Genomic DNA, 24,825 nt, shown 5'->3' on the forward strand with positions numbered 1-24,825 from the left:
TTGTAAATAAGTTCATTTGTATCACTTTTTCTAGATTCTCTATATAAGGGATATTATATGACATTTGTCTTTCTCTCTCTGACTTACTTCACTTAGTATAGCTCTCCTTTATTGCTGTTTAATCTCTAGGTCATGCCCAACCCTTTTGTGACCTCATGGACTGTAGCCTGCCAGGCTCCTCTGTTTATGGGTTTTCCCAGGAAAGATATTGGAGTGGGTTGCCATTTCCTTCTCCAGGGGATCTTCCAGACCCATGGATTGAACTCATGTCTCCTGCATTGCAGGCAGATTCTTATCCTTGAACACACTAGGGATATGTATGATGATTGCATTATTGCTGCAAATGACAGTATCTCATTCTTTTTTATGGCTGAATAATATTTCATTGCATATAGATAGATAGATAGATAGATAGATAGATAGATAGATGTAGATATGTATATCTACATATATCACATCTTCTTTATTCATTCATGTCAATGGACACAGGTTGCTTCCACATCTTGGTTCTTGTAATTAGTGCTGCTACAGATATTGGGAAGTATACATCTTTTTGAATTAGAATTCTTTACTGGGATTATGCTTTTTAAGGTGAACTGAGAGTAGGATTTCATAGCCTTAGGACAACTGACATCTGGGGTTGGATAACTTTTTGTTGCTGGGGGGCCAGCATGTACATTTTATGAATCCTAGAAATGCCCCCTTTCCTTCACTCAGGAGATGACAGTGGCATCCTCCTCCACTGCTAGTTGTGATAACCAAAAAATATCTCCAGCCGTTGCCAAGTATCCCCTGGAAGGAGCAGAATAGATCAAGACTGAGAAGCACAGATTTAGAGAATAAAGAAAAAACAAAGCAGTTTTAAAGAAACAAAAAATTATCTGAGGTTAGAGAATAGAAGTATAGGACCATGCATGAAAAAACATTCACTGGAAAGATTAACACTGAAGACGAAGCTCCAAAACTTTGGCTACCTGATGAGAAGAGCTGACTCATTGGAAAAGACCTTGATGCTGGGAAAGATTAAAGGCAAAAGGAGAAGAGGATGGCAGAAAATGAGATGGTTGGATGGCATCACTTACTCAATGGACATGAATTTGAGTGAACTCTCGGAGATAGCGGAGGACAGAGGAACCTGGCGGGCTATAGTTAATGAGGTTGCAAAGAATCAGACAGGACTTAATGATTAAACAACAACAACAATGGAAGAATAACATAAATTTACTAAACGAAAATGATCTAAGATGTATGCTATTAAGAAAAACGTCAGATGGTTTTGTAAGACTTTATAAGCTTTAATGTTTAAAAAAAATGCTTCTCTAGTCTTGGCATACTAGAAACACTGGGATACAGAGGAATTATTTCATAGATAGTGTGTGACTCAGAGCAATCTTGAATCACTATCAGATGGATAATCTCTGCTTTGCATTTAGGTAAAACTGAGCTTTGAATATTTTCCTTACAACAAACACTTTTTTCATTCACTTATCTAAGGTTTGAGTGTCTAAGATGTACTAGGTTATTTGTAATACAGTAGGTAAGGAAGCAGACATGATTCTTATCTTTCCTAAATCAGGAATGGAAAATAAATATAGTCAAATACATAAATGAGGGCAAATTTACCAATGCTGTGGAGAAAGAAAAGTAAATAGAATATCCTGATGGCAAAATTTAAGTGGTCAGAACTTAAATTAGACAAAGTCTGCCATTGGTGACAGTTTCAATGAGAATTAAAAACAAAAGCAACTTTATATTCTTCAAGCAGCAAGGGAAAAATGTGGCTTTAGCCAGGGAAGCTTCACACATTGGCACTAGGGGACAATTGCCCGCAGCCTTCTCAGAGGTTTCCAAAGATCAAGAATATCAGAGGTCAGAAATTATATACAATGCTTCCAAAACAAGACAACTAATATAAAAATCAACTTATGTTTAATCATATGCCTATAACACAGGGCATTTTGTCAACCTTTCAGTTGCAGTTTGGTTTAGTGATTATTCAGCTATATATAATATAAAGTATAATGCATTATTTACATATATTCAAATGTAAAAAATGTGGGAGCAATTCATTGAAGATAAGATGTGAAATGAGAAGGGTCTAAAAGTTATACTGAGAGCATCCTACAATGACACTCTCAAAAGGAGAAATAAAGTAGGATCTATTTTTTTTCCTCTGGCCTGAAGGGATGCACCTGTTAACTACTAACAAAAACATGAACTGTATATATTTTATTGCATCCTTTCATTCTGGCAAAATAATGTTCATAAAAAGTTAACTTAGACTTATACTGTCCAATATGGGAACCACTAGCCATATGTGGCTGTGGAGTTGAAATTTGGCAATTCGATAATGAGATGTCCTCTAACTTTTCACTTATATACCACATTTCAAAAAATTACTACAAAAATAAGAATGTAAAATATCTCATTATTGATTTCAACATTTATTTTTTGTTGACATGCTAATAGTTTGGGTAAAGAAGGTTTGTTGTTGACTCGCTAAGTTATGTCTGACTCTTTGTGATCCCAAGGACTGCAGCATGCCAGGCTTCCCTGTCTTTCATCATCTCCCAGAGTATGCTCAAACTTATGTCCATTGAGTGGGTGATGCCATCCAATCATCTCTTTGTCTATTTACCTCTTTTCTCCTGCCCTCAATCAGAAGGTTAAATAAATACAAACTACTACATTAATTTGACCTACTTATTTTCCTTTTTTAATGTGATTACTAGAAAATTACAATTATAGATCCAGCTTGCATTGTTTTCTACAATGCAGTTAGCACTGACTTAAATAAGAGTTTAAATCACAACTGTGATTTCTACTTAAGTCATATATATTTTAATATTCAGAATAGAATATCCAGCACAAACTGTATCATGTTTGTATGACAATACATTGGGATGTCAGAGGATATTTGCAACTATATGCATTAAGCCTGTGTAAAAATAATGCACATGTTTTCCTCAGCTGTTTTCAAGTTTAAATTACTAACACTGACATCTAAAGTGTTTGAATTCTTGAACTTTCTGTTTTGTCCATGTTTCTTCCCCTACTCATGTCAATCCTACTCCCAGCATTTACAGAACAAATGGGGAGATAAACATAAGTAGAAAAGATGGATGGAAGGAACTCTAACTTTCCAAACCTAGTCTATTACATGTAATTAGGTTGTCTTTTTGCCTTTGTGCTTCATTGATTTTTTTTTTCTCCTCCACTTTTTTTGGGGAGGTGTGAGGTATAAAAATTCAAACTTTAGTGAGTATTGACTCCTAAAGTTATCTCTTTAAACAAGCATCTTTTAATTTTACATCCTACATGTTTTATATTGGACAGGTAGCTATATTCCATCATTAGCATCATCAGTATAGGTCCAGCTACCCATTACCCTTGATAGTTGAGGATCCGAAATCTGAGTTTGGACCTCCTTTTAGAGGAGTCTTTCAGAAACTTTAACTAGCTCATGGCTTCCCCTTTGCTACCCAATAATCCCTGCTTATTTGAGTGGATTAGCTCATAAGTTATTAACAATTGAAGAAGAATATGAAAGTAACATGGAAAGAACGTTTTTATAAGCTAATTCCACAACACCTTAAAGATAGATTAACATCGCCAGAAACAGCCCCTAAATGCAAAACATTGTCATGAGGCTGAAGTTAAATGGAGCCACATCATGGAACAATATTCCCCCATTTCCCTCACCTGGTGCCCACGTCTTGTTCTATCCTTTGATTCTCTCTGGACACACATTCTACTCAGCCCGCTGTATTCTTGTACTTTTTTCATGCATTCTCCTTTATTTCCCTCTTTCTCTAAGTAGACTGTTCCTTACTCACATCCTTGCCATCAAATTACTTTCTCCTTTTTTGTTACATTTTTATATTCAGAGGAATATTTATTTATGAATAGTTTTGCTGTTATTTTCATTAGGATGGTAATGGTTAGGGGTGACCATACAGGTCTGAGAGATATGCACATAATCTTATCCTTTGCCATGAATGTTGCTGTTTTAATATGAATTCTGCAGAAGGCAAAGCTTTTTAGAACTCATATACCACACTGGAGTAGAAAGATCTATAATTAACTTTGTAAAGTCTTCTCTTTGCACACTGGGATGCAACATATAGACGGATGATTATAGTTAACGCTGTAGTGTATATCTGGAAGCTGCTAAGAGAGTAGATCTTAAAAGCCAGGCCTTTTATGATATTCATGAGCTTAACAGTTCATGAGCTGCACAATCTTCCTCAGCATCACTCTAGACCGTAGCCATTCTCTCCTTCTCTCAAAACCTTTATTGATAAATGATAGCAAAAACATAATAATTTGTATTATATGTGTATTTATATGATTATTCTTCCAGTTTTCTGAGTAGAGTGACAAAGGGCTAAGAGAGTAGCAATGATGACTCTATTGTAAGCCATTCTCAGCTGTTCTGTTCCTGGCATCCACAATGGCACATGGTAAGTACCAAACACATATTTGTTAAGTGTTAGCGAGTAAGTCATTGAATGATGGTAGCTAACTTTTATTGAAAACTTACTATGTTCCATATAAGTATGTGTTCTGTATCAGTACAATTGTTCTGTGAAGAAGGAGCTATTACACCCATCTAACAGACAAAAGGGAGAAACGAAGAATCTAAATGACTTGACGGTTGTCCACAGACAAGCATGTAGGCGGTGTGTTTGAATTTGGGCAGTCTGACTCAGGAGCCCATGCCTTTGGATTCTATTCTACACCACACAATGATCCATAAATAGATGAGACTTTCAAGGGTTTCAAATCCCAATAAGAAAATGAGTATGAGCTTAAATACCTGAGTTCCAAATTCATTTTCCAAATTGAGTACATATTTCAATATTGGGCAGCATAAACTTTCTTAGACTCACTTAGATCTTCTGTGAAATTAGAAGATTTGAAGCAATCAGGTCAACATAGTTCGTCTGAAGTTAGGAGGTTCAGGACTCCCAGCCCTCACCCAACTAAGGTGTGAAAAATAGACACATAATTCTAGGCAGAGAAGGATAAAAGAAAATAAAAAGCTGTAATTGGCATGGTTACTGAGATAACAGGATTAGATGGTGACTGAAAATTCAGAAACTGCTCCATAGTCCTGCTAATCCACCCAGCAAGGTGCTGGGCAAGCCAGGTGACCCAAAGCCGACAGGAAGATAAGGTCCTTTCCAACTGTCCAGCTTCTTGCCACTTAGACTGAACTGAGGGTGTTATCCTGGGGTCAATCACGTAAGTGGTCAGCGTGTGGGAAAAAAGTGAAGACCCTGAATTCGGGGGCCACTTCCAATACTGGTATAGTTGCATGTGAAGTCACTTCAGTCATGATGGACTCTGCGAACCTATGGACTGTAGCCCCCCCAGACTCCTCTGTCCATGGGATTCTCCAGGCAAGAATACTGGAGTGGATTGCCACGTACTCCTCCAGGGGATCTTCCTGACCCAGGGATTGAACCCGTGTCTCTGATGTCTCCTGTATTGGCAGGCAGATTCTTTACAACTAGCACCACCTGTAAAGTCTCTTGGTATAGTTAAAAAAGAAAAAAAAATCATAATAAAATAAGTAAATGAAAAGATAGGCTTTGGAACAAGAGAGGTCTGAGGACTAATTTCTAATGAAGTCATAGCATCGTTTCATGCTAGATAACTGTCAAGCAGCATTTGAATTGTGGGGACGCAATCAACATCATTCTTAGGTCTGTACAGCTATATGCATAAAGAAACACAATGTATGCTAATCTCATCACTCAACTAGAAGGTGTGTACACTTGTATTTCCAAATTCATGTTATCACATTATGATTCTAAAATCCACTCCAAGACTATAACATTGTGGTACTTTAGTTAGGAGGGGGCAGATATTATTTTCAGTGGTGATGCCACTCCCAGCAGATCCCAGCCTCCGGCAACAGTTGTCAGCCAGGGAGCTTTTAAAGTGTTGTATCACGACAAATGTAACACAAGGAGATTGAAGGACTCCCGTTCTTAAATGAAAGACGAACAACTCCCCCGGGTATGAAATGTAGCCAAAATTACAAGGAAAAACTATATGGAGTCATCAACCTGAGTACACTTGCCCCAATACCAATGGTGCTGTTATGAGAATAAGAATAGAGCTTTGTTCTGAGGTGTCAGCACCCTATGGAAACATGTGAACTTTAAAGAAGACGTATGTGTTACAAAGAACATCACCAGAGATGCATTTTATTCCCTATACTGGATTTCGGGCACAGTGTTTAAAATTTTATACTTGTCTATTATTCCTAAACTTTTGTGGAGCCAAAGTGGCTTTCCAAAGACTTTCCAAGCCTGCAGATGAGTCTCTGGAGCCAAACATTGCTTTTAGCAGAAGGGGAATTTTAAACCATGGTCATACATCAAAGCCGGGGGATACTCAGATGTGAACTACCCACTGACAGATTTTCCATTGTGTGTCTTCAAAACTGAGAGATTCCCAAAGGCTATGGGTTCTGTAGTTTTTTATTTTTTGGGTGTGCTTGCTTTTTAAATGTTGGGTGTGTTTGTTTTTAAGAATACTTCCTGAAAAGGGATCTATTATATGTGAATTACTCTGAAAGTGTCTATATTACAAGAGGTCTTGTTAGGCTGACAGATACAAGTAGTTCTCAATTGTGTGTAATGTTCTAAGGCTAACTGCAAAATGGGTAACTCTTTAATAGTGACTATGCCTATGAATTAATTTCTCAGGAGTACTTGTTAAATATTTTATATAACCATGATTTACATGTTTGTATAAAATATAATTTGTATTTTATATAAAAATAAATAATTCATATTTTTATAAACTTTACATATATCCAAGTATCCTCTGGAGAAGGCAATGGCACCCCACTCCAGTGCTCTTGTCTGGAAAATCCCATGGACGGAGGAGCCTGGTAGGCTGCAGTCCATGGGGTCGCTAAGGGTCGGGCACGACTGAGCTACTTCACTTTCACTTTTCACCTTCCTGCATTGGAGAAGGAAATGGCAACCCACTCCAGTGTTCTTGCCTGGAGAATCCCAGGGACGGGGAGCCTGGTTGGCTGCCATCTATGGGGTCGCACAGAGTCGGACATGACTGAAGTGAATTAGCAGCAGCAGCAGCAGCAGCAAGAATCCTCTGTTTTGATATATGACCATATTGCTCATGTTTAGTCACTCAGTTGTGTCCAACTCTTTGTGACCCCATGGTTTACAGCACAACAGTCTTCCCTGTCCTTCACCATCTCCTGGGGCTTGCTCAAACTTAGGTCTATTGAGTCACCAATGCCATCCAACCATCTCGTCCTCTGTCATCTCCTTCTCCTCCTGCCTTCTATTTTTCCCAGCATCAGGGTCTTTCCAACAAGTTGTCTCTTGAAATGCCTTTGAGATGAGCAAATATTCCTACCACATCTCTGTTGGTCCTAGTAAGCCCACACCAAAAGTAAAATTTAGACTCTTTCAGGTGCAGTAAATCCTTAACCCCAACTCTCCTATTTTACAAATGACACAAATGAGTAGAGAAGTACGGGTGGTAAACCCATTTCATTCTCTTTTAGAAGTGAAATAAGGATGCTTGAAGGTGATAAATATTTTATGATTTTGATTTGTGAAGTTCATTAATCCTTGCTCTCTAACTTATCCTGGTGGCTCAGATGGTAAAGAGTCTGCCTGCAATGTGGGAGACCTGGGCTCGATCTCTGGGTAGGGAAGGTCCCCTGGAGAAGGAACTGACAACCCACCCACTATTCTCAGAAGGGAAATCACATGGATGGAGGAGCATGGCAAATTACAGTCCATAGAGATGCAGAGTCGGACACGATAGAGCGACTTCACTTTCACATTATCTGACTTATCCAGACCCTACTCTTTACTGTATATAGTACTTGTACACAGTGAAAGTGAAATTATCAGTCGCTCAGTCACGTCCAACTCTTTGTGACCCCATGGACTGTAGCCTGACAGGTTGCTCTGTCCATGGTGTTCTTCAGGCAAGAATACTGGAGTGGGTTGCCATGCCCTCCTCCAGGGAATCTTCCCAACCAAGAGATCAAACCTGGGTCTCCTGCATTGCAGGCAGATTCTTCACCTTCTGAGCCATCAGGGAAGCTACATATGTACACAATAAATATACTGTAAATATATAGTATATATGCTACTTATATAGAATAAATGATACTGATACCTCCAATAAGCTAAGAAAAAATATTACAGGAAAAGAAGAGAAACTCAACATGGGCATCTTTCCAGTATGGATGACAAGGAATACAATCTCTTCTTCCCTCTCAGAAGAGAAATTTGAATACACATTCACTTTCATGGTATGGTTTTAACTGCATTGTTAGAACACTCTTGATGTCATGTCCTGATATGGCACTTTACCTCTTTGGTCTTCCTCTGAAAAACCAGTAACAATAGTCTCATCATGAGAAATACATTAGACAAGTCCTGACTGAATGACATTTTCTAAAATGCCAGAGCAGTACTTTTCAAAACTTTGAATGTCATAAAAAAAAAAACAAAACAGGGAAATATGGAAAGCTATCATAGGCAAGAGATGTCTAAGGAACCATGAAAAGTAGATGTAACAGTTGAGGTTTTGGAACAGGAAAAGGACATTAGGTAAGAACTTAGAAAATTTGAATAAAGTATGAACTTTAGTTAACAATAATGTGTCAATAGTAATTATTTAATTGTAACAAAGGCTTCATGCTAATGTAAGATATTATCTTAGAGGTATTGGATATATGTGTGTTCTCTGTACTACTGAATAGTATTCTCAATACTATGGAAATATCATTTCAATATTTCTGTAAATTTAAAGATGTTCAAAGATAAAGTGTATTTATTAAAAAAAAAAAAAAGGAATCCAGGAATTCAGTAATGATGATATTTAAACAGAATGCAAAGGGAATCTCCAGCACAATAAAATGGAGAGGAAAAAAAAAAACTCCAAGAGGTATTAATACCAAGGAGGAGAAATTAATGGATTAAAACAAATGAATTGCACATTTTTAAATGACAGAGAAAAAATCATGCTTCTTCTCAAGTGTGTTGATGAAATAATGATTAATACAAAAAAGAGGCAATTATTCATTCCTAGAAAATAAATTAAAAATGACTAGAAATGTAACTGAATCATATTATAACACAATTATATTAAAAAATGAGGCTATACTGTTTGAGGAATTTTGAGCTTACTTATTTACCAAATGAAACAATACCCTGATGCAAACATTCACAAGAAATATTTGGTTAATAGGCTTCAGCACAAAGTTAATTCTTAAGAGAGTGAAAAATCTGGCTTAAAACTCAACATTCAAAAAACTAAGATCATGGTATTAGGTCCCATCACTTCATAACAAACAGATGGGTAAGCAGTGGAAACAGTGACAGACTTTCTTTTCTTGGGCTCCAAAATCACTGCATATGGTGACTGCAGCATTGAAATTAAAACATGCTGGTTCCTTGGAAGAAAAGCTATGACTAAACTAGACAGCATATTAAAAAGCAGAGACATTACTTTGCCTACAAAGGTCCATCTAGTCAAAGTTATGGTTTTTCCAGTAGTCATGTGTGGATGTGAGAGTTGGACTATAAAGAAAGCTGAGTGCCAAAGAATTGATGCTTTTGAACTGTGGTGTTGGAGAAGACTCTTGAGAGTCCCTTGGACTGCAAGGAGATCCAACCAGTCCATCTTAAGGAAATCAACCCTGAATATTCATTGGAAGGACTGATGCTAGAGCTGAAATTCCAGTACTTTGGCCACCCGATGAGAAGAACTGACTCCTTGGAAAAGTCCCTGATGCTGGGAAAGATTGACGGTAGGAGGAGAAAGGGAAGACAGAGGATGAGACATTTGGATGGCATCACAACTTGATGCACATGAGTTTGAGCAAGCTCCAGGAGTTGGTGATGGACAGGCAAGCCTGGCATGCTTCAGTCCATGGGGCTGAAAAGAGTCAGACATGACTGAGTGACTGAACTGACTGACTTTCTAAAACACACAAGAGACATTTACATGGAATAAAGGGACAAGATCAGGAGAAAAAAAAAAAAAAAAACTTTAGAGTTCTGTTCAGAGCACCTGAGTGCAGTCGCTAAATTGTGTCAGACTCTTTATGACCCCATGGGCTATAGCCTGCCAGGCTCCTTTGTCAATGGATTTTCCAGGCAAAAATACGCAATGGGTTGGCATTTTCTCCTCCTGAGGATCTTCATGAACCAGGAATCAGACCCAGTTCTCTTGAGTCTCCTGCATTGGCAAGCAGTTTCTTTGCCACTGCAGCACCTGGGACGCCTCTGTTCAGATACTGCCTTGTAAATGATGGAAATTTTTGTAATGATAATAATTCAAAGGCTGAAAATAATAGGATATCCATTTTGATTACCACTTTCATGATGCCTGGAAGAAGGAGGTCTTAAGTTGGAAAATAGTTTGGATTCTTATATTGCACTGAAATTCTGTATCAACAAAATAAGGGAAAATGCTCTAGCTCTGACAGATTGAGAAAAACTTACAAGAGGCCAGCCACGAGGGACTGATGGATAGCTGCTTAGAAAATCAGCTTAGAGTAAGGCTGGATTAACTCCCAGTTCTAGAAAAAGAGCCAAGATTTTCTGAAGGATGTTAAACTTCATCACATCCCTGAGTTTTCAATTTTATGGTGCTAGTCGCTACTAGAAGGGGAAAAAAAAAAAAGGAAATTACAATGTGTATATTCTGTGGGTAAAACTAAATAGGGTATGGAGTTCTACACTTCAGAATAGCACATTGAGGGGTTCAATAACACTCTTCAAAGCAAAACAGCAATTTTACTAAGAAAATTATTTAAAACCAATCATTTAAAATTGAATTGTCTTAAGCATATACAGCAAACACAGAAACATTCATTTGAGTATCTCTACTACATCTTGGTGGGCTTCCCAGGTGTCTCAGTGGGTATAGAATCCTCCTGCAATGTAGGAGACACAAGAGATGTGGGTTCAATCTCTGGGTCAGGAAGATTTCCTGGAGGAGGGCATGGCCACCCACCCCAGTATTCTTGCCTGGAGAGTCCCATGGACAGAGGAGCCTGGTGGGCTACACAGGGTCGCAAAGAATCGGACATGACTGAAGCAACTGGGCACGCACACACTACATCTTGGTAATAACAGAAAGAGTCTGACATTGAGCTGTGACCTGCTTTCTTAGATGATATTATTAAATGTACATGTTCCAGATCTGTGTTACAGAAGCTGTCTGCTTTGGGCAGAAGCAGCCAGAAAGCTGAAGCCTCCCACTTTGCCCAGGTCCTAGTCTCAACCTTGGATTTCATCCCGGGAGGAAAAAGCTGGCAGTAGCATTTCCATAGCGTGAGGCCATGCCCTACAGGAAGAGCAGGTGCTGGTTCCTCGCTGTTGCAGAGCTGCAGGTATTATTCCCAAGGGAAAGGAAGGCCAAAAGGATAAACAGCTCCAGGGCTGCACCTGTGAGGACACACCATTTCAAACAGAATGTGAACTCCTTGTCTAAAAGTGATGCTGACAACAATGGTGATATTATGCATGCATGCCAAGTCGCTCAGTTGACCCTGGCTCTTTGGGACCCCATGGACTGTAGCCCGCCAGGCTCCTCTGTCCATGGGATTCTCCAGGCAAGAATACTGGAGTGGGGTGCCATGCCCTCCTCCAGGGGATCTTCCCAACCCAGGGATCGAACCTGCTTGTCTTATGTCTCCTGCACCAGCAAGCGATTTCTTTATCTCTGGTGCCACCTGGGAAACAAGAATTTTGTAAGTCTATGATACAAGCAAAATGGAAGAGCAGCCAAGAGTTTAATAGCAAGAACCAAAAGAACAACAAAGAGGAGCTCTTTGGGATCAGTCAACTCTGGGGAGTAGAAAGCTGTGCATGTGTGCTAAGCTGTATTCATCCCTAGAGATTACTGCCGGGATCAACCAGATATGAAGCAATTCCTCAGGCTGCACTCAGACCATCAACATGGGCAGGTGTGGGTGTGGGGTAGAGGGGTGGTTCGCTGGCACAAGGAGCTTAAATACAACTTCATACCAATCATCTCTTGCAGTCATGGAGAATGTGTGTATCCCCATTTCTGTGCCCTCATAGAAGTAATTAGAGGCAGAACATTTTAGGTACCAGGTCCCAACTAAACATGGAGCAAAAAAGTATAAATTCATTACTCAGTAATGGCAGCTTACAAGTCACACAGATATCCCGTGTTAGAGGGCAGTCACCTGGCCGATAGGCGGCTTCTGCGGATGCAGGACCAACACCATAGCGAGCCAGGTTGAAGGATGGACAAGAGAAAACAAACGTGAACAGGCACATCAGACGCCACACGTTTTGTGGAGGTAAAGTTCACCTAATTCACTAAACGAATAAATGACCAAGCAAACAACAGCAAGAACAACTGCCAGGGGAGGGGATTAGAGCTTCAATAACTACTGCTGGTACAGTATATTATGTGTAAAGCCCACTCTTCCACCCTTACAAAGGAACACGTAAATGTGACCCACACATGGGGGCGGGGGGACAGAGAAATTAGCCTTGGAAGGGGCTCAGATGGTGAACTGAGAAAACGAAAGCTTCAAAGTAGCTATTGTAAACGTGGCTTTAGAGTTAATAGGTGTCCACTATATACAAACTGGGAGCCAGTTTACAGGGCTCATTTTTGCCTCGTTTCTACAGCAGCAAGCAATGGAATATTATTCGGACTGAAAAGAATGGGATACTGATATATGCTGTGACATTGATGAACACTGAAAACATTGTGCTAAAAGAAAGACACTAGCCACAGAGAGACCACGTGTTCCAAACTGCAAATATATAAAAACAGAGTAGATTAGTGGTTGCCTAAGGCTGGTACTTGAGGTAAAGTGTGAGGACTGATTGCTAATGTGTTTGGGACTCCTTCCAGAAAGTACAAAACAGATCTAAAATTAGATTGTGATGATGTTTGCATACTCACATGAATATACCAATAAAACACTGAATTGCATAGTGCAAGTGGGTGAATTGGGTGGTATGGAAATAATATCACAATAAAACTATTACCAAAATACAGATAGACATAGTCACAAGACAAGCACAAATGACCAAATGGAGAACTTCATAGTCAAGATTTTGGACCGGATGTAGGGTACCTGAAATTGCCTTTGTTTCAATTCAATTCAATTCAAATAAATTGAATCAAGTAGAGTCACAATGCACCTGCTAATAGATTTTACATGATAGTGGTCAGTCTATCCCAATACTCACCTATGACTTATATTCGAGACTATGTTCACTGATTTACCACTGCTACTGAACTGGGTTTCATCATGACCACCTAAGTATCAGGTACATCCTTTAAATGGTTACAGAAATTCATCGGTGCTGGAGATAGTCCCACATTTTCTCATTTACACTGCATTCTGATTCAGTGGGGTATACTGTTAATGCATGATGTTCTTCCAACACACAAAGGTAGTGCATTCTTCCAAATGGAGGCATTGAACTTGAGTAAAAGAGAGGTCTGAATCCATGCCTTGACTTACTTGCCAGACTAAGCCCTGAAAGCATCTTTACAGATGCCCCAGGCAACCTGATCCACTGTGAGCAAAAGAGCCCCTGGGTTGCAAAAATAGACACCATTTCAATCTTTATGGAGAACCACAAAGACTTAAATAATGCTAATATTAATGCAGTGAGGAGTTTCACTCACCAGAATCCCAGAGGGACTAAACTCAGTAGAAAATGAGGCTGAGATTAGCACAAACTATATTTTTAAGAGGAATGCCTTAAGGAAGAAAGTATTGACTACGACACCATCATGACAGTGAGCAGACACCGTGGGCTAAAGGTAGGTGGGCCTGGGGAGGGCAGAAAGGAATAGGGAAGGAGATTTTGGAGATGGGTTTTAATTTGGAGGATTTTAGTCGGCATAAAAAGGCATTAGGATGACCCAGCCTCATATCAAAATAAATTTCAGAACACGGAAATAATTAAGGCTATAAAACTATTGGATTTCTGAAAACCAAGAAAATATATTATCTCTAATTTAAAAAAATACTTCTATGTACTGACTAATTTTAAAATGAGTTGCTGACTCCTAAACCTTAATGAAATACTAGAGAAGTTTTCTTGCAAATTATTTGAGGGATAGTGAGGGACATAGTCAGGTTCATAAATTAATATTGAATTTTAATTTTTCAAATAGAAAAATAGTGGGGGTTGAAGTGGAAAAGGAAGAAGAGCTATCACAGGAAAAGAAAAACAATGAGCAGCACATATTCCCTAAATCCGCAATTCCAGACAATACTGAAATTGTACAAAGTTTGTAAGACTTTTTGTTCTTAGAATTACCTCCAATTCCTCTCTCTTAATGTACCTAATTACAAAGCTTCAAATGAGAATCATCAAAATTTTTCTATAACGCTCTTTAAAGTCTTCTCCATATTGCTATGGCTTCTCTGCTATATGCCACATTATCATTTTTTCATTTATAAAACCCACTCTACTTAAATATATATTTATTTAAATTATAAATTACTGTATTGCCCTCCTGATTTATTAAAATATCTTTGTAAAATACATCATGGCCCTTCTGACTTCCATATGCTACAGGACATAAATGGATTTTCTTCTTTTGAGAACCACTCTATAGTTAAACTTATTGAAATATATTTTATTTATAATTCAATTATTTAACCAGTTGAAGGATACATATTATTTACCAAGGTACCAGCAGTGTATGTGAAATTTATTCTTGATCCCTTTTGCAATAGTATTTTACTATAGAGTACTACTTCCATAGTATACCGTTAGTTTTGTTATAATAAATAATCACTGATATTTGATTATGAAAATTATATATTCCCTCTGTACAACAATTTGAAAATACGGCATAAAAATAAAATCACTTATATTGACATCTGGATTTTTGCTCATTTTTTCAACATCCAAATATTTATTCACCACCTAGTATTATCCAGACACAATTTTAAACACTGCAGCCTGTCACTGAACAAACTGACACAATTTTCTATCTACATCATGCTTTCACTACCGAGATAATGAAAATAATACTGATGTACTAATAATTATTTGAATATTTTATTTCCACATTTAAAATATTGCTTCTGTGTTGTATGTTAATGTATGCTACAATGGGAAATTTAGAACTTATTTACAAGATTGTAGAGCACAGCTACATTGATTTTTCTTCTATTTGCTGATTTCTAAAATTTTATTAATATCAGTATCTCATTAGAAAACTTAAAATGCAAAACGAACTCATATTTTTCCAGAATATAGAAGCATAGTGTGTCCAGTGTTCCTATGGACAATTGCCCCATGACCTTAGACTTCAATATGCCAAGAAAGATTTTCCACTTTTCTAAGAGTTATTAAATACAAATGGAGACAGTCCAAATGAAAGTAAATAGAAGAGAGATTGTCAAAAAGTGAGGCCTGTGAAGAAATCACAGAAAAATATATTTTTTAGCTTTTTAAAATCTCATAAATCAAAGGAAGTGGTAAACCATTATTTCCAAAAAATTACATACAAATGATGCAATTCTATAAACTATAATTGAGGAAACTGGGATCCATGTATCAGACAGATTTTTATTAACAGTATAATTTAGGGACTGGCAAATATTTTACATAGTGGACTAGATAAGAAATATTTTAGGCTTATGGGTCTTAAGGTCTCTGTCATAAATACCCATCACTTTCATTGTAACTTGAAAGAAATCAACAACATGCAACCAGATGGATGTGGGTGTGTTCCAATAGGACCATATTTACAAAATCAGACATTGAGCAGGATTTGGCCAAAAGTCCACAGCTTGCTGATCTCTACAGTCTGAATATACTTTAAATAGCACCTTTCAAGAGTGGAAAGGTATCTTTGAAGTCACTGATAATTGGATATGTGTCAGATTTTCCATGTCAATAAGACCATACTGTTTGTTCAATTCTTTTATTAATAAATACATGAAACATTTAACAATAATTTTGGAATCTACAGGAATATTAAATGAAACATTGTGATGTCTAGGGAGCTTCCTTCAACCTTAAGCATCATTTATTCTTTGTAATTGAGAAAGGAGCTTTCAAATAATGTTCCCTGATTGTTTTAAAAGGGAAGATATTCTTCAACATACAGTAGGAAGCATACCACACCCCAGAGTGAGGCATAGACACTAATCTACATTGACCTACATCATTAGAAGCTCTGAAGTCATGTCCCAGTGTGATTATACGTGTTCCCTATGCTCATGATTAATGGATACTGTATTTTAGCAGATGCCGCTCTGACTTTCAGCACTTAGAGATGGCAGATGGGTGACAGAGAAAGAAAAACAAAAGCCATAATTTTGTGACAGTTTCTAATCTTGGATCTTGATGTATCTGGTCTCAAGGAAGCAGATCTCACATCTCTCTTTCTTTTTTCTTTTATTATTCTTTTTCTTCCTTTATCCTTTCTCTTAAAAGTTGTCATGCTCTTAAAGAAGGTGAAAAATATGTTAACATTGAAACTTAGGAGATGAGATAGATTCTTAGAGCTAACAGTCCAAATTATGAGGGGGAGGTGGTGTGTAGATTATAGCACCTAGGCAACTGCTCTTTTGCACAGATTTTTTCTCAAATGATAAGTAAATTGTCCTTTCTTTTCTGGTGTGAACACATAGATGAATATTGGCTTGGACAGGTGCTGGGCATTTCTTTAATTTCATAAATTGCATTGCATTCTGTCTTTACTGCCAGTGAAATCCTTTACTCTTGTATAGTAAATCGTTTATTGCTTATTAAACAATAAAATCCAGAAATTAGATTGCTTTACAGATTAATGAATCTGCTAAAAATTCTGGGTAATTCTGTTTTCAAAGTCACTGGTTCTGAATTCAATGTTACATATATAAGCAGTGAAAATAATGTAATATTTCCTTTTCTCATTTAATCAGAAGGCTATGTTTTACATTCACTTAATATAACACTGTTTTGGATTGAATGTTTGCTCAAATGCAATTTCAGTATATGAAACAATGGTACCATATAAGTGAAAGAAGTAATACCTGCTTATCAAGTCAGGTTTTGGGCAATAAACATAAATTTGTCAAGCTATTGCACTTTGCATCATTATGGCTTGGAAGAAAAATCAATAATGCATTTGTAAGGGTAGCATTCACTGAAAGGAAACAAAGAAACAGTCCCTGTTGAGGCCGCACTTGAGGTGAACTCAAAATGGAAAATTATGAGAAAATTGAATGCAAACCTACAGCTTTATAGATTGAGAAGCTAATCAATGAGTTCTAGAAACTGTGCAAGTAAATAGATACATGCTTAGTCGCTCAGTCATGTCCAACTCTTTGCGATCCCATGGCCTGTAGTCCACCAGTCTCCTCTGTCCGTGGAATTTTCCAGACAGGAATACTGGAAGGGGTAGCCATTCCCTTCTCCAGAGAATCTTCCCAACACAGGGATAGAACCCAGGTCTCCCGCATTGCAGGCAGATTCCATCCATATTATACTGGATGTAGCATACAAAATAGATATTTATCACTTACATTTGTAAATATATTATGAAAATGCTTTTTAAAAGTTTAGCTCTTAAGCAACTCCCCTTCATGGATCACAGCCTTGCCATAGCAAAGCGGCTTTTGTAACAGTGCAGCTATGAGCCATGCCATGCAAGCCATCCAAGATGGACGGGTCATAGTGAAGAGTTCTGAAAAAACCTGGTCCACTGAAGGAGGAAATGGCAACCTGCTCCAGCCTGTACTCTTGCCTGGAGAACCCCGTAGAAAAAGGTAAAAAGATATAACACTGGAAAATAACACACATATCCACCCTCGTCCCTCCCCTCCCACTCCCCAGGTCAGATGTCCAGTACGCTGCTGGGGAAGAGCAGAAGGCAATTACTAACAGCTCCAGAAAGAAGGAAGTGGCTGGGCCAAAGCAGAAATGATGCTCAGCTATGGATGTGTCTGGTGATGAAAGCAAAGTCTGATGCTGTGAAGAACAATATTGCATAGGAAAATGGAATATATGAATCAAGGTAAACTGGACATGAATGTGAGCAAACCCTGGGAAATAGTAGAGGATGGAGGAGCATGGCATGCTGCAGCTCATGGAGTGGCAAAGAGTCTGACATGATTTAGCGACTGACAACAATTAAACAACTGTTGCCAGTTTCTTTGTGGATATTTGAATTAGATCATATAAAAACTAGCATCATTTTAAATGTTTTTAGATACAAGTTGGGGAATGATCATTTTTTATGTTCCCCAGTGTTTGCAAAGCATGCATTTGGAAAGGGATTTTGCTTCATTTGGGCTTCCCAGGTGGCACAGTGGTAAAGAATTCACCTGCCGAGAAGGAGACCAAGATACTCAGGTTTGGTCCTTGGGTTGGGAAGATCCCTCAGAGGAAGAAATGGCAATCCATTCCAGTATTCTTGCCTAGGAAATCCCACGGACAGACGTGCTTGGAAGGCTACAATCCATGGGGTTGCAAAGAACTGGACATGACTAAGCATGCTGATCTTGAAGCTGAAACTCCAATATTTTGGCCACCTGATGCAAAGAGCTGACTCATTTGAAAAGACCCTGATGTTGGAAAAGATTGAAGGCAAGAGGAGATGGGGGCGACAGAGGATGAGATGGTTAGATGGCATCACTGACTCAATGGACATGAGTTTGGGTAAACTCTGGGAGTTGGTGATGGACAGGAAGGCCTGGCGTGCTGTGGTTCATGGGGTTGCAAAGAGTCGGACACGACTGAGCAACTGAACTGAACTGAAGCATGTCCTAGCTATAAATATATATAAATTATTGCTTCCCTTGAGCTTCCCTTGTTACGCAGTGGTAAAGAATCTTCCTGCAGTGCAAGAGACACAGGAGACAGGAGTTCAATTCCAGGGCCAGGAATATCCCCTGCAGGAGGAAATGGCAAGCCACTCCAATATTCTTGCCTGGAGCATCACATGGATAGAGTAGCCTAGAAGACTACAGTTTATGTCCCACTCTTGGAACATGACTGAAAATGACTGAGCATGTATGTACTGCTTCATTTGGAATCGGATTAAATGAGGAAAGAAGGGAGGGAGGGAAGGAAAGGCAGAAAAGACACTTAAAATTTAGCTTCATTTTTATCAGGACTGTTCTGGAAGGAGAGTTATCTAAGTCCAGAAATCTGTATTTGCAACACTGGCTGATATTGCCAAACTAAATACATTGTAAGTGGACAAATGGATTTGCACTCTCATTCAATGTATATTGACAGGTAGCCCCTTATTTTCTCAAACCTTTATTTCTGAATTTTTGATTAGCAATCTTAAAATAGTTTAAAAACATGTAAAGTTGATTTATTTGACTTGACAATACACAGAGACTGTACATCTTCCATTATTTGTAAGGTGCTTGGTTTTTATTTAAAATTAATCGTCATGGTTTTTGTCCATTTTTCAATGCGGCATGTGTTAATTTGCCACAGCAAGTTACCAAAACCTTGCTTTCTTAACCAGCAGACATTTACTGCCTTACATTTCTGGAGGCGAGAAATCTGAAGTTGAGGTGTTGGTAGGGTTGGTACCCCATGGGGATTATGAGGAATAGTGTTACATACTGCTTTGCACAGTTAAGTTTCTTGTTATCACAGGAGCTCCTTGCCTTACAGATGACATTTTCCTCTTGTCTTCACATCTCCTTGCCTCTGGGCCTGTCTGACTCTCTGTCTACATCCCCCTTCTCCTTTGTATTTTCCCCTTTCTATTTTTCCCATTCATGTTGAATGAAAGTGTTATCTGCTCAATCTTGTCTGACTCTTTGCAACCCTATGGATTGTAGCCCGCCAGCCTCTATCCATGGGATTCTCCAGGCAAGAATACTGGAGTGGGTAGCCATTTTCTTCTCCAGGGGATCTTCCCAACCCAGGGATCAAACCTGGGTCTCCTGCATTACAGGTGAGTTCTTTACAACTGAATCACCAGGGAACAACCTTGTCAGATGAAGGCCAACCCTGATGGCCTCATTTTAACATGGTTGCTGATATGAAGACTGCATTTCCAAATGAGGTCACATTCTGAAGTCGTGAGGGACCTCAGTATATCTTTCTGGGATATCTTTTCAATCCATCACAGAACAATACATCTTTTTTTTTTTTATGTTATTTAAATGTTAGGGCTTTCCCGGTATTATGTAACATTGGTCAGGTGTGTTGTAAATGTTATTTCCAGGTTGGCACATGTGTTTTGGTTAGTTTATGAAATATTATGACAGTAGAAATTTGAGACTCTAGTGGTCAAATTTGTTATTCTTTTCCAAGATTCCTGTGTGCTCTGTCCATTTTCTGATGTTCTCATCTGGTTCTCTCATTTCCTTTTAATGTCAGTCTTCGAACTTCTTGGAATGTATTTTAACGTACATACAAAATGTATTCAGCTACATTTTATCCAGGAGACATGCCAATCATCCTAATATCTCTTTTAACTAATGCATGTAACAGTGTTATATAAGAGCTAATACTTGTTGAATCTGACTGCCTTCTGGGCACTCATCCGAAACTTTATATTATTAATTACTTACCAAAACCCCTAGTTTTTTATCGTTCATATTTTACAGACAAAGACAGGAGACACAGTGGGGAGCAGCCTGCCTGTTCTAAGGGCTCCATACCTCCCTTGGCTGAAGTTGGGAAAAACCCAAGAACTCCTCATGCTTCAGAAAAGAATGCCCCTCCCACAGTCTTTACTAACAAACTACTACATATCCAGTAAATAATTCTTTGTTATGCTTATGCATTTCTTTCCTACTCTTCCATGTGTATCACACTGTGGCATCAATTTCACATAGTGTAAGAGGCATGACTACCAAAGTTATATGCATCTTATTAGAAATAAAATCCTGGAGTTAGAACACTAAAGATTTCATACATGAGACTGCTAGCATCACTTAGATGGTAGGAGAGGCAACTGGGAGAAAAAGTTTCTCCCGTTTACTTTCCCTGGCCTTGGCCTTGTGGATGGTACTCACTTCTTCATCTTCACCCAGCTGTCCATTCTACTGACACAGCCTCCTGAAACTCATGTCCAAGTGCATGAAGGTATGTCAGAGCTAGCCCTTTGGTTACGCTATAGTACCACATGTCTGCTCTTTTTGAAATTGATGTACTTTACAGGCTTAAGAATTTGAGGAGATCAATAGGCCTTAGGCTATCATCAGTATAAAGAGCCTCAATCTTATGTGATATGTAAATATAAAACTTAATTACTCTAGTAAAAGGAAGTAAACTATACACTAAAGATCCTGATATTTAACAATAATTCACAAGAAACTCATAATAATAAGCAGGAAGAAGATATGAAACACAGGGAACAAATAATTATGTAAAGGGTACTGGCCTTAGTTAGTAAACTACTATACACCATGACCTGTTTTTCCCATGGATCCACAAGAAAATACACATGAAGATTTTTATCACTATGCTGTTTGTAACAAATGGAAGTAGGTGCATAATTGTGCATCACTATATCATCAGGGACATAAAATATGTTACAGACATAAGATGAGATACAATAAAACAATCAGAAGTAATGAACTAGATTTACATGCAGCAACATTGCTAGATCTCAAAAAGACATGCTGACTGAAAAAGTATGAAATAGAAAAATATTTTTAACAAAAATAATGTTGGCAATATTAGAAATATAAATAATCAACATGACTTGGTGACTGAACAACATGACACTAACATTTTTATGATATAAATATAATATCAAAAATATTATAAAATATTTAAATATAAAACCCTATATATTATTATAAAATATTATACAATATTATATAAAATAAAATTATATTTAATATATAAGCTATATAATAATATATTTATATAATCTACATATTTGTATATATAATCTATATAATCTACATACAATCTATAAATATTTAAAATAATATATAGTATACAAATAATATTATATAAAATATAAAATATTATAAATATAAAAGTCCTATCTAAAGCAAGGGTTTTTCTGGTGGCTCAGATGGTAAAGAATCTGCCTGCAATGCAAGAGACCTGGGTTCAATCCCTGGGTTGGGAAGATCCCCTGGAGATGGAAATGTCTATCCACTAAATGGCTAACTATCTAAAGCAAAGTATGGAAACAGGATTGGAAGGTCATACATAATATACTCTTGAGTAACTGTTTCTACACATATGTAGACATGGAAGATGGATGAAAGGAAATCATATAAAGAATAAGAGGCATTGCATTCAGCACTGATGCCAGTAAGCCATGACCTGAAGCATATGATCAACTCAGTTTTGTACACCTGGGGTCTGACAGAAAGAACAAAGTAGATAAAAACTCACGTGGGCAACTCAAGCCTCGAATCTAGCTGTTAGAGATGGAGTGGTTTTATTGCTGGAAAATGTCATCCTGAGTGATGACACAGATGACAAATGATGACAGGCTGTGGAAACCTTCTCTAATAATACATCTTATGTCACATTAGGATCATAATATATTTGGAAGGGATTGTAGCATTCATTGATCAATGTTTTTTCAGTAACTCCCTTAAGAAAATGAAGAGTTCATACACTGGTACTGTATTGTTTTTAAATGTATAAACACATCACTGTCTCTGAGAAAATTATTTTTAGATTTTACAATGTACAATTTGAGCAACATTTATAAATATTACCAAGCAATTAAAACAGAATATTTTGAGTCAAATGCTTGACAAAAGAAGCATCATTAAAACGTGTGGGAAAATGCTGCCTACTTTACAAGGATCTGATTTTTCACACTTCATATTCTTGTTTATGATACTTAAATTTGAAGCAGACAATTCTCCAGGCACCTTTTAAGTTTCTGCTAATGAGGTACTGCCTGTCCTCGAGTTCTGAACCATCTTTTCAAGAATGCAAGATAGAGAACAGGTCTTTCACTGGAAAAAAAGTCAGTTCTACTTCAAGTCTTGGGAGGCAGAGACAGTATCTCTTTCAGAGCAAAAGTCAAGCCTGCTTACTGTCCTTTATCAATGATTCAGGTTCCTCTCCTGTAATTCAGCTCACCGTGTTTACAGGTATCACTTGGTCCTTTCCACATCACCTTATGGGATTCAAGGGCCAGGGAAGAACAAGAACAAGAACATGATGCTACACTGGCAACTGCTGTCACTGTGAATCAGGAAGTACATTGTCTCTGACCGGTGAGTCCCACGCCGTCTACCAGCATCCTTGAAATTGGCCGGCTAACTTGTTAGCTTGCAAGCAGGGTAAAATCTCACATAGTTTTCAACAATAATCAAGAGGAAAACTATCAGACACGCTCTGTGCTCTGAAGTCTTGACTCTTTGACTATATCACAAACCAGTACTGTATATTTTATTTATTGAAGACATTGGAAGAAAATCCTCAGATTACCAGAGGGGCACAGACAAGGATTTGTCACAGATAGCTGAAATATTCAATGGTATCATGTAACCTGAGTACTTCAGGATATTGTCTGAGCCATTATGTATTTGTTATTTTCTTGAATGGTGGGTGATGGTAATCACTCATTACCCTTTTCCCATGGTCTCTTTTAGCAACATCCACTGTAGAGTTAACATTTGTGTTACAACTCAATGCGTGTGCATGCGTGCATGCACATTCATGTCCAACACTTTGCGACCTCATGGACTATAGCCCGTCAGGCTCCTCCGTCCATGTGATTTCCCAAAACAAGAATACTGGAATGGGTTGCCATTTCCTTCTCCAGAGGATCTTCCCAACTCAGGGATCGAACTCCTGTCTCCTGCAGTCTCCTGCATTGGACTCTTACCACTTCGGCTACCTGGGAAGCCTCAGCAACACCACCCTAGAGGCAACGTGACTGTTACAACTCAACGAGCAGTCACTTGTCAAAGTATTTTCTAGGATGACAGTAGTAATCTGACAAAATAAGAATACTGATAAAATGAAGTTGGAGAAAAGAGAAATATACCTTTCTAGAGTCCCCTTATACTCTACAATAACTGACATACTAAAAGGTTAAGTAAGAGGAGTGTGGATCATATGCAGCTGCTTCTTCATTTTTCCAGACACTAACCCTTTAGGCTATGATCATAAATCCAGGAACATTCTCTATACTTTGTTGAATAATTCAATTTGAGCTTCACTACATATTTGGTGCTCTTGGTTACAAGTGAATTTTTCGTTTACATAATCACCTTCTGCCCACTTGAATATTCCCTGTGCAGTTACACTTTTATATAATATACTTGTTCACCATCTGTCCTCAATTTTGGTCAAGAGATGCTTCATATTTTTTCAACACTTTGCATGGTAATTGTGCCACCCCAAAAGTCATTTTTGTTAATACACTTCTTGCTTATGTACTGTCAATATGACACTTCAGGCTCTCACTGACCGAAAGATGGCTTGCCTTTAGAAGTGCTACATCCACCTACCAGAATCAAAGAGGATGTTACTACAAGCCATCAAAAGCATATTTGAAACTTCAAGTGCATGCGTACACACATATACTACAATTGTATTGAAGGCAGTGAATGAAATAAATGATTTTGGGTATGTAAACATAAACACATAAGTATCGATTACATATGTTTCCACTCTAGATTTCATTTTAAAGTTATAATGAGATACAAAATTAATTTAATATTATGTTTTTTTCTCTAGGTCTTTCTCTGTATGATTATAATAAAGTACTACTGTATTTAGTGATCATTCAAGTATTACCTAGGGTCAGAATCCCTGCTATTTCTTTATTCTGGTAAGGTGAGAAGAAAATTAAATGTATATGGTAGGTCAAAATTTTTTGTTCTTTAAAAAA

The 24,825-nt window shown here is 37.8% G+C and overlaps 1 protein-coding gene across 5 annotated transcripts in view; it reads right to left on the reverse strand.

The window, feature by feature from the left end:
* Nucleotides 1-24,825, reverse strand: part of CDH12 (cadherin 12) — a 1,106,066-nt gene that overhangs the window by 322,579 nt on the left and 758,662 nt on the right. The gene's annotated exons all lie outside the window — the stretch shown is intronic.

The sequence above is a fragment of the Odocoileus virginianus genome, chromosome 14, assembly GCF_023699985.2.
Source record: "Odocoileus virginianus isolate 20LAN1187 ecotype Illinois chromosome 14, Ovbor_1.2, whole genome shotgun sequence".
Classification (NCBI taxonomy): Eukaryota; Metazoa; Chordata; class Mammalia; order Artiodactyla; family Cervidae; genus Odocoileus; species Odocoileus virginianus.